This window comes from Thermobia domestica, chromosome 7 (assembly GCF_964235325.1).
Source record: "Thermobia domestica chromosome 7, izTheDome1.hap1.1, whole genome shotgun sequence".
In the NCBI taxonomy this organism is placed as follows: domain Eukaryota; kingdom Metazoa; phylum Arthropoda; class Insecta; order Zygentoma; family Lepismatidae; genus Thermobia; species Thermobia domestica.
In genome coordinates, this window is record NC_137460.1 from 115374507 (window position 1) to 115389915 (window position 15409).

Here is a 15409-nt window from a genome sequence, read left to right on the forward strand (position 1 = left end):
AATTTTTAAAAGCTATTAAAATCATATAAAATTGTGCCAATTGTTCAATGGATTTCAAATGCCTTTGGTTTTACGTAGTTTATTAAGTAAACTTATCGTAATAACAGTATTTGAGTACTATGAAACTATAAATACAAGGTGAAATTATGAATGTAAGTTAATACTCTTAAAATTGTCTCGGACCTCATTCTTACTGTTCTGGCTATGGGTATGTCCCCTGTATAAGGTAACTGCAAACTGCTCAAAAGTTTATTATTCCCAACAAAATCGCATTAACCAATAGAAATGCCTTTCACATATGAGAGAATACAAGTAAGCAATCACAAGAAAATAATAATTTTTATAATGAATGATGAATATGATATTTGAGCAACCTTGGTAGGGTCTATTATGGCTCAGTGGTAGAACGCTTACCTCTAGTGCATGGGGTTCCTGGTTCGATCCCCGGCCTGGTTCGGGGTTCTCCCATTTCCTTCCACTTTCTGATTCCATCATCATCATTTACTTGCCTTAATCATCGTTCCCCTTATCCTAAAAGGCATAATCGTGTAACATTGAACTGAAATATTTCATTTTGAGTATCTTGAGACGTCGGCACGGAAGACTTGGGTTCGATTCCCGATGAGAACTAGTGTGGTTCATAGTTGACGTTAAGTTGTAAGTGTACGTCTCCTATAGCCTCGGTGATGAAAGACAGGCTAAACTCCAATATAATCAACCAACAATTTGAGACTCTTAATAGTTAATAATGCTCCTCCGCTTTTTGTATGATACAATTCAGAAACTTGCAACTTACCTGATTTTTTGATTGGTACGCTGTAATGTAAGTCACTGAAGCACAATTGTATACTGTTGCTAATGTTTTCTTTTTTAGTTTCCATTTTTTCCCCGTTATTTCCGAAGACACAGCACCGTTAAGGAAAAACACAAAACTTTGTTGTCAAAATATGTAAACAACGAGATACGGACGATATTCGATCATATATATTAAAATACACTTTGTCTTAATATTGTTTAACAGTCATTGTCGGGAGTTGTCAAATATCAATATTTGCACTTTATAAGCACCTGAAAAAGAACACCATAGACAAAAAAAAGAGAGCATATCCGCATAAGCCTAGTTGTGTGTGTATACACTTCCGAATCTACAAAGACTAAAATAATTTGCTTGAGAGGTTGCTTTTCTTTTTTCAGCTGTAAATTGATATAGACCGACGGAACTTGTTCTGCTTTTTTGTTGCTAATTATTGTCGTTCTTTTCAGCCATCCTTCCTTTTTGGTGCACTAATGGGAGACTAGATCAGCAAAGACCTTGAGTTGCAATAAAATGCAAACACGACAAACTCCAGTGACCGATTCGTTCACTTATCACGTCTTTTTTGCAATTTCCTCTGTAATATCTAAAACTTAAAGTAATTGTCATATTTATGTTTGGTTCGTTCATAAGTGATTCTGGATAATTAGAAGATTCAAATAAAAATCACTTGTTACAGCAACAAGTTTTCAACCAACTATCATCTTAATTCTTTTAAAGTTAGGTACGTCTGTGGGCGTTTCTTTGTTTCGTGATTGAGGAATCAGCATGCTTATATCCAGACTGTGTCGACCTTGACACAAGATCACATGGCTGCCAGCAAAAAGTCAACTATACACATACATAAAAAAATCTGTGTTTTGTTACATAAGTTTACATAGAAACTATTATGTTTATGTTTAGACTATACCGGTGCAGTATATTCGCAATCCATGCGCGTAGGAGTAAAATTTTTGATGGGAGCAAAAATTCAAGGACAACATCCTTTAATTTTATTCTTCATGCCTGCATTTTACACACACGCACTCATACACAAACACACACACCAGTCCGGCTCAATTTCCACTTCTCTTATTATTACAGTGATATCAAAAGTGACTTCCGTTTAACTGCACTCTGTTCCATTTGTGATGTTCAATGTTAAGTCGTTCAGTATTATTTATCACAACGGGTTGCCAACTGGCAGGTTTTTTGCCGGCCTGGCCGGAAATATTGCTCTTATTTTGATTAAAGCCGGTGACCGGTACAAATTTCTTACCAGCCCCTTTATGATCTTTTTTTTTTTTTTTAATTGTATCTAGTTCGAAGCAATTTCATCTAATTCGAGGTATAGATTTAAAAAGTAATTTTCATTCTGTAAATCCAAAAGTGTTACCTTTCAACATAATTTACACCAACAACATAGTTTACATAATATCAATGATTAATATATTTTGTTCATCAGTTTAGATAATTTTAAAGAGATAGCAGGGACTATCAGAAAAAATTTGAAATGTACTTGTAAGGAACTCTATACATTTATTGAGAGCGAAAAAGGACTTCTTAAGGTTATTCAGAACGTCCAAACAGTTTGTGTCTAAAACGATAGATGGCGCCACCGTCACCAATGTTAACATATACAACTAATAAAATTAAAACAATCAAATATAAAATAAACAGTTCAAAAATTAAGCAAAAACGGATATAATCTGGTTAATGGACGTTACAAAATCTAGGGAATGGTACGTGTCGATTTCAGATATTGTTATTAGTTTCATTGTTAGAGGCCACCATTGTTAAGTAAACAATCAACTTTATCTGCCGTACTTTCTAACAGAAACTGACCAAACTTTGCACACCCATTTAAGATTGAAATATCTAGGGAATGGTACGTGTGAATTCCACATATTGTTGTTAGTTTCATTGTTAGAGGCCACCATTGTTAAATAAACAATCAACTTTATCTGCCACACTTTCTACCACCAACTGACCAAACTTGGCACACCCATCGGATTAGCACAGAGATATCTACTGAATGGTACCTGCCGATTTCACATATTGTTGTTAGTTTCATTGTTCGAGGCCGCCATTGTTAAATAAACAATCGTTGGATTTCTCCATTGTTAGATAAACAATCAACTTTATCTGCCATACTTTCTATCACAAACTAACCAAGCTTGGCACACTCATTTACGATTAAGATATCAATGGAATGGTACGTGTCGATTTCACCTATTGTTGTTACTTTCATTGTTAGAGGCCGCTATTGTTAAATGAACAATCAACTTTATCTGCCATACTTCCTACCAGAAACTGGCCAAACCTTGCACACACATTTAAGATTAAAATATCTAGGGAAAGATATGTGTCGTTTTCTCATATTGTTGTTAGTTTCATTGTTGAAGATCACCATTGTTAAATAAACATTCGTTGGATTTCTCTATTGTTAAATAAACGATTAACTTTATCTGTCATAATTTCTACCACAAACTAAGCAAACTTTTCACACTTATGAACGATTGAGATATCTATGGATTGGTATGTGTCGATTTCACATATTGTTGTTCTTTCATTGTTGAAGGCCACCATTGTTAAATAAACAATCTTTGGATTTCTAAATTGTTACATAAACAATCAACTTTATCTTACACTCTTTCTACCAAAAACTAATCAAATTTGGCGCACTCATTTACCATTGATATATCTATGAAACGGTACGTGTCAATTTCACTTATTTTTGTTAGTTTCATTGTTAGAGGCCACCATTGTTAAATAAAAAATCAACTTTATGTGCCACACTTTTTAACAGAAACTGACCAAACTTTGCACACCCATTTAAGATTGAAATATCTAGGGAATGGTATGTGTCGATTTCACATATTGTTGTTAGTTTCATTGTTGAAGGCCACCATTGTTAAAGAAACAATCAAGTTTTTCTGCCACACTTTCTACAACAACCTAAACAAAATTTGCAGACTCATTTAAGATTAAGATATCTATGGAACGATATGGGTCGATTTCACATATTGCTGATAGTTTCATTGTTAGAGGCCACCATTGTTAAATAAACAATCAACTTTAACGGCCATACGTTCTACCACAAACTGACCAAACTTTGCACACCCATTTAAAGTTGAAATATCTAGGGAATGCTATGTATCGATTTCACATATTGTTGTTAGTTTCATTGTTGAAGACCACCACTGTTAAATACACAATTGTTGGATTTCTCCATTATTAAATATACAGTCAACTTTATCTGTCATATTTTCTGCCACAAACTAACCAAACTTGGCACACTCATTTCCGATTGAGATATCTAGGAAATAGTACGTGTTGATTCCACATATTGTTGTTAGTTTCATTGTTGAAGGCCACCATCGTTCAACAAAGAATCAACTTTATCTGCCGTACTTTCTACCAGAAAGTGAAGAAACTTTGCACACCCATTTAAGATTGAGATATCTAGGGAATTGTACGTGTGGATTCCACATATTGTTGTTAGTTTCATTGTTAAAGGCCACCATTGTTATATAAACAATCAACTTTATCTGCCACACTTTCTACCACCAACTGACCAAACTTGGCATACCCATCGGATTAGCACAGAGATATCTACTGAATGGTACCTGCCGATTTCACATATTGTTGTTAGTTTCATTGTTCGAGGCCGCCATTGTTAAATAAACAATCGTTGGATTTCTCCATTGTTAGATAAACAATCAACTTTATCTGCCATACTTTCTATCACAAACTAACGAAGCTTGGCACACTCATTTACGATTGAGATATCAATGGAATGGTACGTGTCGATTTCACCTATTGATGTTACTTTCATTGTTAGAGGCCGCCATTGTTAAATGAACAATCAACTTTATCTGCCATACTTCCTACCAGAAACTGGCCAAACCTTGCACACACATTTAAGATTAAAATATCTAGGGAAAGATATGTGTCGTTTTCTCATATTGTTGTTAGTTTCATTGTTGAAGATCACCATTGTTAAATAAACATTCGTTGGATTTCTCTATTGTTAAATAAACGATTAACTTTATCTGTCATAATTTCTACCACAAACTAAGCAAACTTTTCACACTTATGAACGATTGAGATATCTATGGAATGGTATGTGTCGATTTCACATATTGTTGTTCTTTCATTGTTGAAGGCCACCATTGTTAAATAAACAATCTTTGGATTTCTAAATTGTTACATAAACAATCAACTTTATCTTACACTCTTTCTACCAAAAACTAATCAAATTTGGCGCACTCATTTACCATTGATATATCTATGAAACGGTACGTATCAATTTCACTTATTTTTGTTAGTTTCATTGTTAGAGGCCACCATTGTTAAATAAAAAATCAACTTTATGTGCCACACTTTTTAACAGAAACTGACCAAACTTTGCACACCCATTTAAGATTGAAATATCTAGGGAATGGTATGTGTCGATTTCACATATTGTTGTTAGTTTCATTGTTGAAGGCCACCATTGTTAAAGAAACAATCAAGTTTTTCTGCCACACTTTCTACAACAACCTAAACAAAATTTGCAGACTCATTTAAGATTAAGATATCTATGGAACGATATGGGTCGATTTCACATATTGCTGATAGTTTCATTGTTAGAGGCCACCATTGTTAAATAAACAATCAACTTTAACGGCCATACGTTCTACCACAAACTGACCAAACTTTGCACACCCATTTAAAGTTGAAATATCTAGGGAATGCTATGTATCGATTTCACATATTGTTGTTAGTTTCATTGTTGAAGACCACCACTGTTAAATACACAATCGTTGGATTTCTCCATTATTAAATATACAGTCAACTTTATCTGTCATATTTTCTGCCACAAACTAACCAAACTTGGCACACTCATTTCCGATTGAGATATCTAGGAAATAGTACGTGTTGATTCCACATATTGTTGTTAGTTTCATTGTTGAAGGCCACCATCGTTCAACAAAGAATCAACTTTATCTGCCGTACTTTCTACCAGAAAGTGAAGAAACTTTGCACACCCATTTAAGATTGAGATATCTAGGGAATTGTACGTGTGGATTCCACATAGTGTTGTTAGTTTCATTGTTGAAGGCCACCATTGTTAAATAAACAATCAACTTTATCTGCCACACTTTCTACCACCAACTGACCAAACTTGGCATACCCATCGGATTAGCACAGAGATATCTACTGAATGGTACCTGCCGATTTCACATATTGTTGTTAGTTTCATTGTTCGAGGCCGCCATTGTTAAATAAACAATCGTTGGATTTCTCCATTGTTAGATAAACAATCAACTTTATCTGCCATACTTTCTATCACAAACTAACGAAGCTTGGCACACTCATTTACGATTGAGATATCAATGGAATGGTACGTGTCGATTTCACCTATTGTTGTTACTTTCATTGTTAGAGGCCGCTATTGTTAAATGAACAATCAACTTTATCTGCCATACTTCCTACCAGAAACTGGCCAAACCTTGCACACACATTTAAGATTAAAATATCTAGGGAAGGATATGTGTCGTTTTCTCATATTGTTGTTAGTTTCATTGTTGAAGATCACCATTGTTAAATAAACATTCGTTGGATTTCTCTATTGTTAATAAATGATTAACTTTATCTGTCATAATTTCTACCACAAACTAAGCAAATTTTTCACACTTATGAACGATTAAGATATCTATGGATTGGTATGTGTCGATTTCACATATTGTTGTTCTTTCATTGTTGAAGGCCACCATTGTTAAATAAACAATCTTTGGATTTCTAAATTGTTACATAAACAATCAACTTTATCTTACACTCTTTCTACCAAAAACTAATCAAATTTGGCGCACTCATTTACCATTGATATATCTATGAAACGGCACGTGTCGATTTCACTTATTTTTGTTAGTTTCATTGTTAGAGGCCACCATTGTTAAATAAAAAATCAACTTTATGTGCCACGCTTTTTAACAGAAACTAACCAAACTTTGCACACCCATTTAAGATTGAAATATCTAGGAAATAGTACGTGTTGATTCCACATATTGTTGTTAGTTTCATTGTTGAAGGCCACCATCGTTAAACAAAGAATGAACTTTGCTATATTTTGTACCAGAAACTGACCAAACTTGGCACACCCATCGGATTACCACTGAGTTATCTATGAAATGGTACTTGTCGATTTCATTTGTTGTTGTTAGTTGCATTGTTAGAGGCCACCATTGTTAAATAAACAATCAACTTTATTTGTCATACTTTCTACCAGAAACTAACGAAACTTTGCTTACCTATTTACGATTGAAATGTCTATGGTATGGTACATGCCGATTATCAAGGGCTAACAAGCCCTAGCCAAACTGTGTGTAATACGTCATTATGCTTGGGATCAAACGATAATTATTCGTGATCAAACTAGCTGGCCAAATTCCGATTGAATTTGTTTTCATGGTGGCTGTGGTGGAGGGGCTAACAAGTCATCGGTAAATGTTATTGTTCGGAAAATGGAATAGTGCAAAAAAATAAACATATTCCATTCAGAACTTTGTTGTGCCTGCTTTGTAACCAGTGTGAATTAGTTGTGTGCCGCCAGATTTCTTTTCATTCTTTTTTTTTTTTTTTTTTTTTTGTCTCAGGTGGAGCGGGATGGCCCCCTACAGCGTTCCTAGAGTTACACTCTAAAAGCCCACAGTGTTCCTAGAGCTGCACTCTAAAATCCCCTCCCATATAACTGACCTTTGTTTCACAGCAGACACCTCACATTTGAACTCTGTTGAGATTCTGTGTAAGTTTGTCGGTTGTACACACAAATTGAGAGTATAAACATGTATTAGGGAATGAGAAGTTCTCAAATAAATTTGCAAGCTGAATATTTTTTCGCGACATAAGTGAAGAGTAATTGTATATCCTTGAAGAGTACCCTGGAGAGTAAGAAAACTCTAAGCAAAATAATCATTGAATAAATAGCAATGTAATCACAGTAATGTACATATGGCATGTTGTATTTCTACCAGATTGTCAGAGCACTAATTCTCTCATTTTTTGATGTGAGCGGTCTCGCTATCGAATCTCCAGAAGAACATTAAAAAAAAAAGATGTATTTAGGTCTATTCCATTTTAAACAAACGAAATACGTTGCGTAAAAGAACTTTCCATGTTAAAATATTTGATGGGTAGAGTAGTTTGTGTGGGATTTGATTGTTATTGCATGTATCTATTGCATGCTGATTGGGTAGCTGGGAAGGCAGCCAAGATATTCATTCTGACGGTTGCAAGCCCGTGAAAATACAGAGCAACAGTTACTCCAAGGGAGTAGATAATAGATAAAAAAAAACTACCGTGAGGGAGAGAGCCGAAAAGAGTTTATAGTATGAAATTTTGTCCGCAACTAGGGAAGTTCCGCCAGGAACGCAGGATCACCTGTATATGGCTCTCATTGTTGAGACACTAAAATTTTTCAATTAATCGTATACGGAAGATAAACATTAATAAACTATTTTTATTTATTTACTTATTCCTCGGGGGGTAGTCTATCTCAGAAGATTATGATTAGCATAATTCTATGTTTCAGGGATGCGCTTCCAATCCACCTCCCAGAGGCGGTTTTTGGGTGGGCGAACCGGACCTTGTCCTTAGATCCACACATTAATTAAAGTATATGTAACACACATGTACGTATGTGTGTGTGTATGCGTATGATATGTGTATATGTATGTATGCTAAATGTAAAATATTTTTGAACCAATGTTTCCAATCCAAATAATAGAGCCCCACGGCTCCAACTCGCCAAAAACAAATTCCGCCTGTGTCACCTTCTACACATCAGCGGCTATGCCCATAGTATATTCTGTGATAACAATTGACTGAATGTGCTTTTCAAGTTTCTAGCTCATTTTCTTGGAAAGATAATGCGTAAGACTCTCTTAGTGTTGCAACGAGACGAGACAGGACTCTTTGAAGCGAGACACGATACAATACGAAACGTTTCGTAAAACGTCTTGTCTCGTGTCTCGAAAAATACAAACACAGTTTCTGAATTTGCTTAAAAATTTATTAACTCGGAATAAATTATTTGCCTTCGAAATGTATACCATCTTTTATTATTTCAAATGATCCAAATGATTCAACGTTTCAAACCCTACAAAGAACAGGGAATACCTAAAGCACTTTTTAAAAATGATTCTTACAAACAGGTTTCACTTCCATTTTTCAATCGATTCAAGTTTAATTATTTTGTGATAGTGCTCCAGATTCAAATACAATGTAAAGCGTTCATTGAGATCAGTGTTGCAGAAGATTTTATTCCGGGGGCTGGTGGAGATATCTACGTATAAAAATCCTTTAATAGAAGTACAAGTATGCGTAGAAGTGGCAATTTTATCAGTAACTAACTATTGTTTCATGGTCTTTCTCGTTCCGAACCAAGACAGAAACGTGTCAGCCTTTCTCGACACTGAGTTTCGAAAAAGATTCTGATTTGACAATAAAATTTATCTTTTTTATCCTTTTATACTGTTATTCGAAGATAAACCATTTTTTAAATGGGAAAGTTACATAGGCCTCCTTATTTGTTGAAATGGCGCCAGGGGTTCTTTAAAAAGGATATCAGAATAAATGGGGAAATATTGCCTTTCGTCTGTACTGACGGTATTGACAAATGTTCCTATCGAAGTAATTACGGGTTCAGTCGAAACTAAGCAGTCGTTGCTGGAGGATTGCAGTCGTGTTTTGTGTTGTGCTCTGTTAACCAAACTAGGTTAAAAGTTATAATTTTAACCGCTTGGTTTAACAGCTCTTTTGTGGGCCTCAGCCTTTCTGGTGTTGCCACGAGACGAGACAGAACCATTCGATACGAGACGAGACGGACACATCTTTTCTAGACGAGACGACACAGCCAGAAGTCTCGTCTTGTCTCGTCTCGTTTCGTCTCGTGGCAACACTAGACTCTCTAGATATATCAGTGCAAGGTATGACAACGTTCCTCACGGAGCACATGTTAGCTCTCAGCCTCTTTCTTTCACTGATGTTTGTTTACGTAGTAGATGAATATATAGAGAGTAACAAAAGGATGAGATATGCAGATTCTCTTGAAACCACATTAAAATTGTAGCAGTATTTGGAGCTTGTTATAAATGGATTTACCGGGGAACTAAAATAATTCTGGGAACTGATCATACAGTATTGATATAAATAAACATGGAAACAAGTAAATACAAAGAACTGAAATCGTGAATTGTTTTCAAAATACAGAAATCTCGAAGGAATATCTGTTTAGGCGGCTTTAATTGTAAAGGAATTTTGAATAAATTTGCATCCCCTGAATTCTTATACATAAAAAATAGAAATCTTTCTTTTAGCGTACGAATGAGATGCTGTAGGAAATTAGGTTAAGATAATTAAAATGATACTGTCCTTTGCAAAATTTAAGAGGAATACCGTGATCGAAAAAGCATGAGTCAAACTATAAAGGTCAGTGGTAGCTTTTGCCATTTCTTACGACCACTATACGCACCTTATTGCGAAAAATTTATTCGTATTATAAAACCGATATCATTCAATAAATGTCAAATTTAACAGATCTTGAGAGATGAAATGACAAAAATTGTCATTACCTCTGTCGCATAAGATATTCTAGCTTTGTGACCCATGTTATTATATGACTTTCACGATAAGTGACAAGGAGAATATAAATCCCAAGTTCAAAACGTAAGGAAAGAAACCGGCTGTTCGCGCTTCAAATTATGAAAAATGTACCAAAATGGTTGAAATTATGATTTTGTATTTCTTTACGAGAAAGAAGAATAAAAATAAAAATTGGAGCAATTCTAATCATGTATGTATAAGTCCACTATCTTCTTCAAGTTACTAAACTAACTTCAAATGTTTCAACTATTTTTGACACATAACTCGAAAACTTTAGAGATATTAGAGGCAAGAATACGTGGTTGATAATGAGCTTTTTAATTATGTCACAATACTTTTGAACTTTACCTTATGAGAAATGGCATATTCCAAAATTAATTCAGTACCACCCTAACCTGAATTTTACCAAATGATTAGCGAAAGTGATACGGTGTGCATCGTCCAGGGATTAATTCCCGGTGTGGCACTCAAACATTTCTGTGTTGACCAAATATCGAGAGAAAAGTTGGGAAACTAAAAGATAGCGGACTTCAATCTAGACAGCCGGCGACGTTGGGTGTGGTTGTGCTTACTACTAACATAAGCCCGCTGCAGGCTCAGATCACAAGGGACTGTTGCGCCAGGATTATATATATATATATATATATATATTATTTTACTATATATATTGCGCCAGGATATATTATTTTATATATATATATATATATATATATATTTACAGGTGTTATTATTTTACCTTACATTCTCTCACAAGTAAACCTTACGTTTGGGTGAATCGAGTTGCTGACTGAGACACATATTAGAAAGTAGTACTAATTGTGGTCAGTATTTCAGTGAAGTTATAGGTGCGAAGCTCCAGGGATTTAGGAGATATAGCTACCAGAACATCACATGGAAGTACAGAATAGTCTTCATACAGTTGGAGGTAAAAGCTCTGTAAGACCTCTTGTAACGACAAAAGGTGAATAAACAATATATGGGTACATATTAGGACTAGGGGGAAGTCATATAGTAAGGGTATACCTGATGGCGGCCATCTTGAAATCCGCCATTTTGAATTAAGGTTAAGTTTTTAAAATAGGAATAGGGTCATGTGATACATGATTTAAGGCGCAAATTTAATCAGAAGAATAATGGTGACGTTAATTTTGATTTACGCGCAATTGGTAAAAAGTTACAGGGAAATTAAATATTGTTGCAGCATATATATTAGTCCTTTACCCCACCTTGTAAATTTTGTGTTAATGATAATAATTAAATAAAAAGCAGGTGGATAAATATTAGGTCTATGGTAAGAGTTGCCTTGATAGCGGCCATCTTCAAATCCGCCATTTTGAATCAGACAAAAGTTTTAAACAAAACGCATAACAGTGACACCTTATTAATAGCAATTTTTACCATAACTCCAACGGTATAACCATTTTTGCTTTATCATTAACCAGCACAAAATTAAATGGATCGCTCCTTACGACTACTGCTTATGTATTAGTCCTTTACGACAATATTGTTGCAGCATATGTATTAGTCCTTTACCCCACCTTGTAAATTTTGTGTTAATGATAATAATTAAATAAAAAGCAGGTGGATAAATATTAGGTCTATGGTAAGAGTTGCCTTGATAGCGGCCATCTTCAAATCCGCCATTTTGAATCAGACAAACGTTTTGAACAAAACGCATAACATTGACACCTTATTAATAGCATATTTTACCATAACTCCAACGGTATAATAATTTTTGCTTTATCATTAACCAGCAATTGTTATCGCATAAACAAGTTGCTAATTTAAGGAAAAATGACCAAAGTGGAATTGAGTCATAATTGAACTTGGGTTTTTCTTCCAGAAAAATCCTCAATTAGTACAATCAATATGTAGTTCAGAAAAGAGTGCATGACTTGCACAAATGCTCTGCTCACAGTGAGCACACCTGACAAAGGCAATCGAGTTACACTTGACGCATTTGTCGTTAACATTTCTGTCAAAGCAGTAGTCGTAAGGAGCGATCCATTTAATTTTGTGCTGGTTAATGATAAAGCAAAAATGGTTATACCGTTGGAGTTATGGTAAAAATTGCTATTAATAAGGTGTCACTGTTATGCGTTTTGTTTAAAACTTTTGTCTGATTCAAAATGGCGGATTTGAACATGGCCGCCATCAAGGCAACTCTTACCATAGACCTAATATTTATCCACCTGCTTTTTATTTAATTATTATCATTAACACAAAATTTACAAGGTGGGGTAAAGGACTAATATATATGCTGCAACAATATTTAATTTCCCTGTAACTTTTTACCAATTGCGCGTAAATCAAAATTAACGTCACCATTATTCTTCTGATTAAATTTGCACCTTAAATCATGTATCACATGACCCTATTCCTATTTTAAAAACTTAACCTTAATTCAAAATGGCGGATTTCAAGATGGCCGCCGTCAAGGATACCCTTACTATATGACTTCCCCCTAGTCCTAATATGTACCCATATATTTTTTATTCACCTTTTGCCGTTACAAGAGGTCTTACAGAGCTTTTACCTCCAACTGTATGAAGACTATTCTGTACTTCCATGTGATGTTCTGGTAGCTGTATCTCCTAAACCCCTGGAGCTTCGCACCTATAACTTCACTGAAATACTGACCACATTTAGTACTACTTTCTCATATGTGTCTCAGTCAGCAACTCGATTCACCCAAACGTAAGGTTTACTTGTCAGTAGCGTAAGTAAGGACGAATGGTCCTCCCCGCAAAAATGTTAAACGGACCCCCTCTTTCCACATTCATGAGTCACGTAAAATTTACAGAGAACAGTTTTGACTTTCTATGTTCTATCTAGTGAGTCACAACTTGCTCATATGCAAAAAAATGCACATTATTATTATTATTATTATTATTATTATTATTATTATTATTATTATTATTATTATTATTATTATTATTATTATTATTATTATTATTATATTGTGCTATAGTTTTCGTCTATTCTGCTATACCAAATTCGAGAGTCTACGACACCCGACATTTTTAATGAGGTGTGGTCGTCCCAGTTTTTGTTGTTTGGTTCGATGCTGGTTTCACTGTTCTTTTCCCATCTTTGAAATACATAAGCACGGCAGATCGCGAAAACTCGACAAGTCGCGTTGTTTCCGAAATGAAGCTCCCAGCCACTTAGTCACCCTGATATATCGTCGTCCTTCCCCATTCAAGGCACAAGCATCACACTGACTAATCGAGTGAGATTCTTGTCGTGTTTGGCGCGCGGTTGTGTTATGCCTTGTAGCTCTTATCTCAGCCCGATGATTTCGTTCAAAAAGTAGCGAGTGGTCATAATGTTTTCGCTGGTCAGTAAAAGTTTTGTTGGCATTTAATTTACTAAATAATCGCTCAGGTGTTACCGTCTTCATAGGTAAAAATGAGATATAGTTGGAACATCACATAATTTTTAACATCTTAACATTATAAAGTTTAACTTCGAAACTGAAATGGGCCTCTTTCTGTTCTGGGCCTCTCAATGTTGCGGGCCCTGCAGGCCCTTTAGTTGCGCCACATCATTCTCTCTACTCAGAAGGATAGGGACAAATAGAAAAGTCAAAATTCATTTTGTCCATTTTTCATGCATCATACACTTCAGAAAAAAAATCATATAATACTGATATGTAAGAAAATATTAGTATTGTTTGTCTGTTTTCTGTATACAAAGAACCATTTAGGTTCTTTTTATCTCATATTCTGGTAATAATCAAAAAAAGAAGAGTTTCATGTGATAAACGTACGAAAGATAATTTGTCAACGCGATGTGAATGACGTTCTCTGCAACCTAATTCCCGTTTTTCGTACAAAACTCTATTCCTACCTGCAAAAAGAAAATATTTATGTTACTCATCAATGGTTGAGGTTTTGCCCTGCGGCTGAACAACACGGCTTGTATAAATAGACTCTGACTGACTGCAGGTGCACGAAAAAAAAAAAAAAAACTGTTGGATTCCTCTCTCCGCCCACTTCAAGTGTGGATATCCTGGACACATTCAAACTGAGCGGTACGATCTTTCAGTTCTTCCCAGTAGAGGTACCAGCAGTGATTGCTAAATGAAAAAGTGAGCATCTGGTGGCGAAAAGGCGAAGTGCTCGGACAAGGGGGAGTTCACAGGAACCTTAAAGCAATTTCCTGTAGTTAAAGTATAACTTTAAAGAATAAATTTCATTTTCCAAATCCAAAATTGTCACGTAAAGAGTAATATACTTTTGTTCATCTGTTTCGACAATTTTAAAGAAGTGGCAGTTACTGGTAAATATGCCGATCTCAGTTTCTCATTTATAGCACAATGTATCTATTAAGTTTATTAGTGAATGTACTAAAGATATGCAGGATATAGGTGCTAATGCACTTTTGTTCACGATAGTACACTTCATTCCCATGTATAGGTCCGAACAGAGATACTTCACACGTAGACCTATATCATACGGAATTTTGAGAGTGTGCCGGTTTCTTTTCATTTTCCAAAGTTGGCAACCCTACATACCAATCATTGTACAGTCAAGTTAAAAAAATTATATTCCGAAAACTCTATCGTTATTCCTACGTAACGTTTCAGCAAATTAATTATATGCTGAATTCTTAATTGCTTTGAAATCTTTGTCGTTAGCATTCGCATCAAAATTTGCCATCTATGGGTGCAAAAAGACATCATCAAAAAAGAGAGTTAATGTTTATTTCTTTCTATCTTTCTTTTGAGGTTCCTACTCAGACAAATTGTTACCACACTTGGCTTCGATGTACACGGTCGCTGGTTCTATTCCCGATGAAAGCACTAAAAACGTTTTGGTGCTGCCTCAGCATCATGAAGCAGTTGCAGGCCTACCTGAATGAAAGAGGTAAAAAACTTCAGTGCACAAAGGTAGAAATAATGGCGCCTGAGGACCGCTGTTCTGACCACACATTGGCCAATTGAAGTGCGAATTCTGGTCTTTC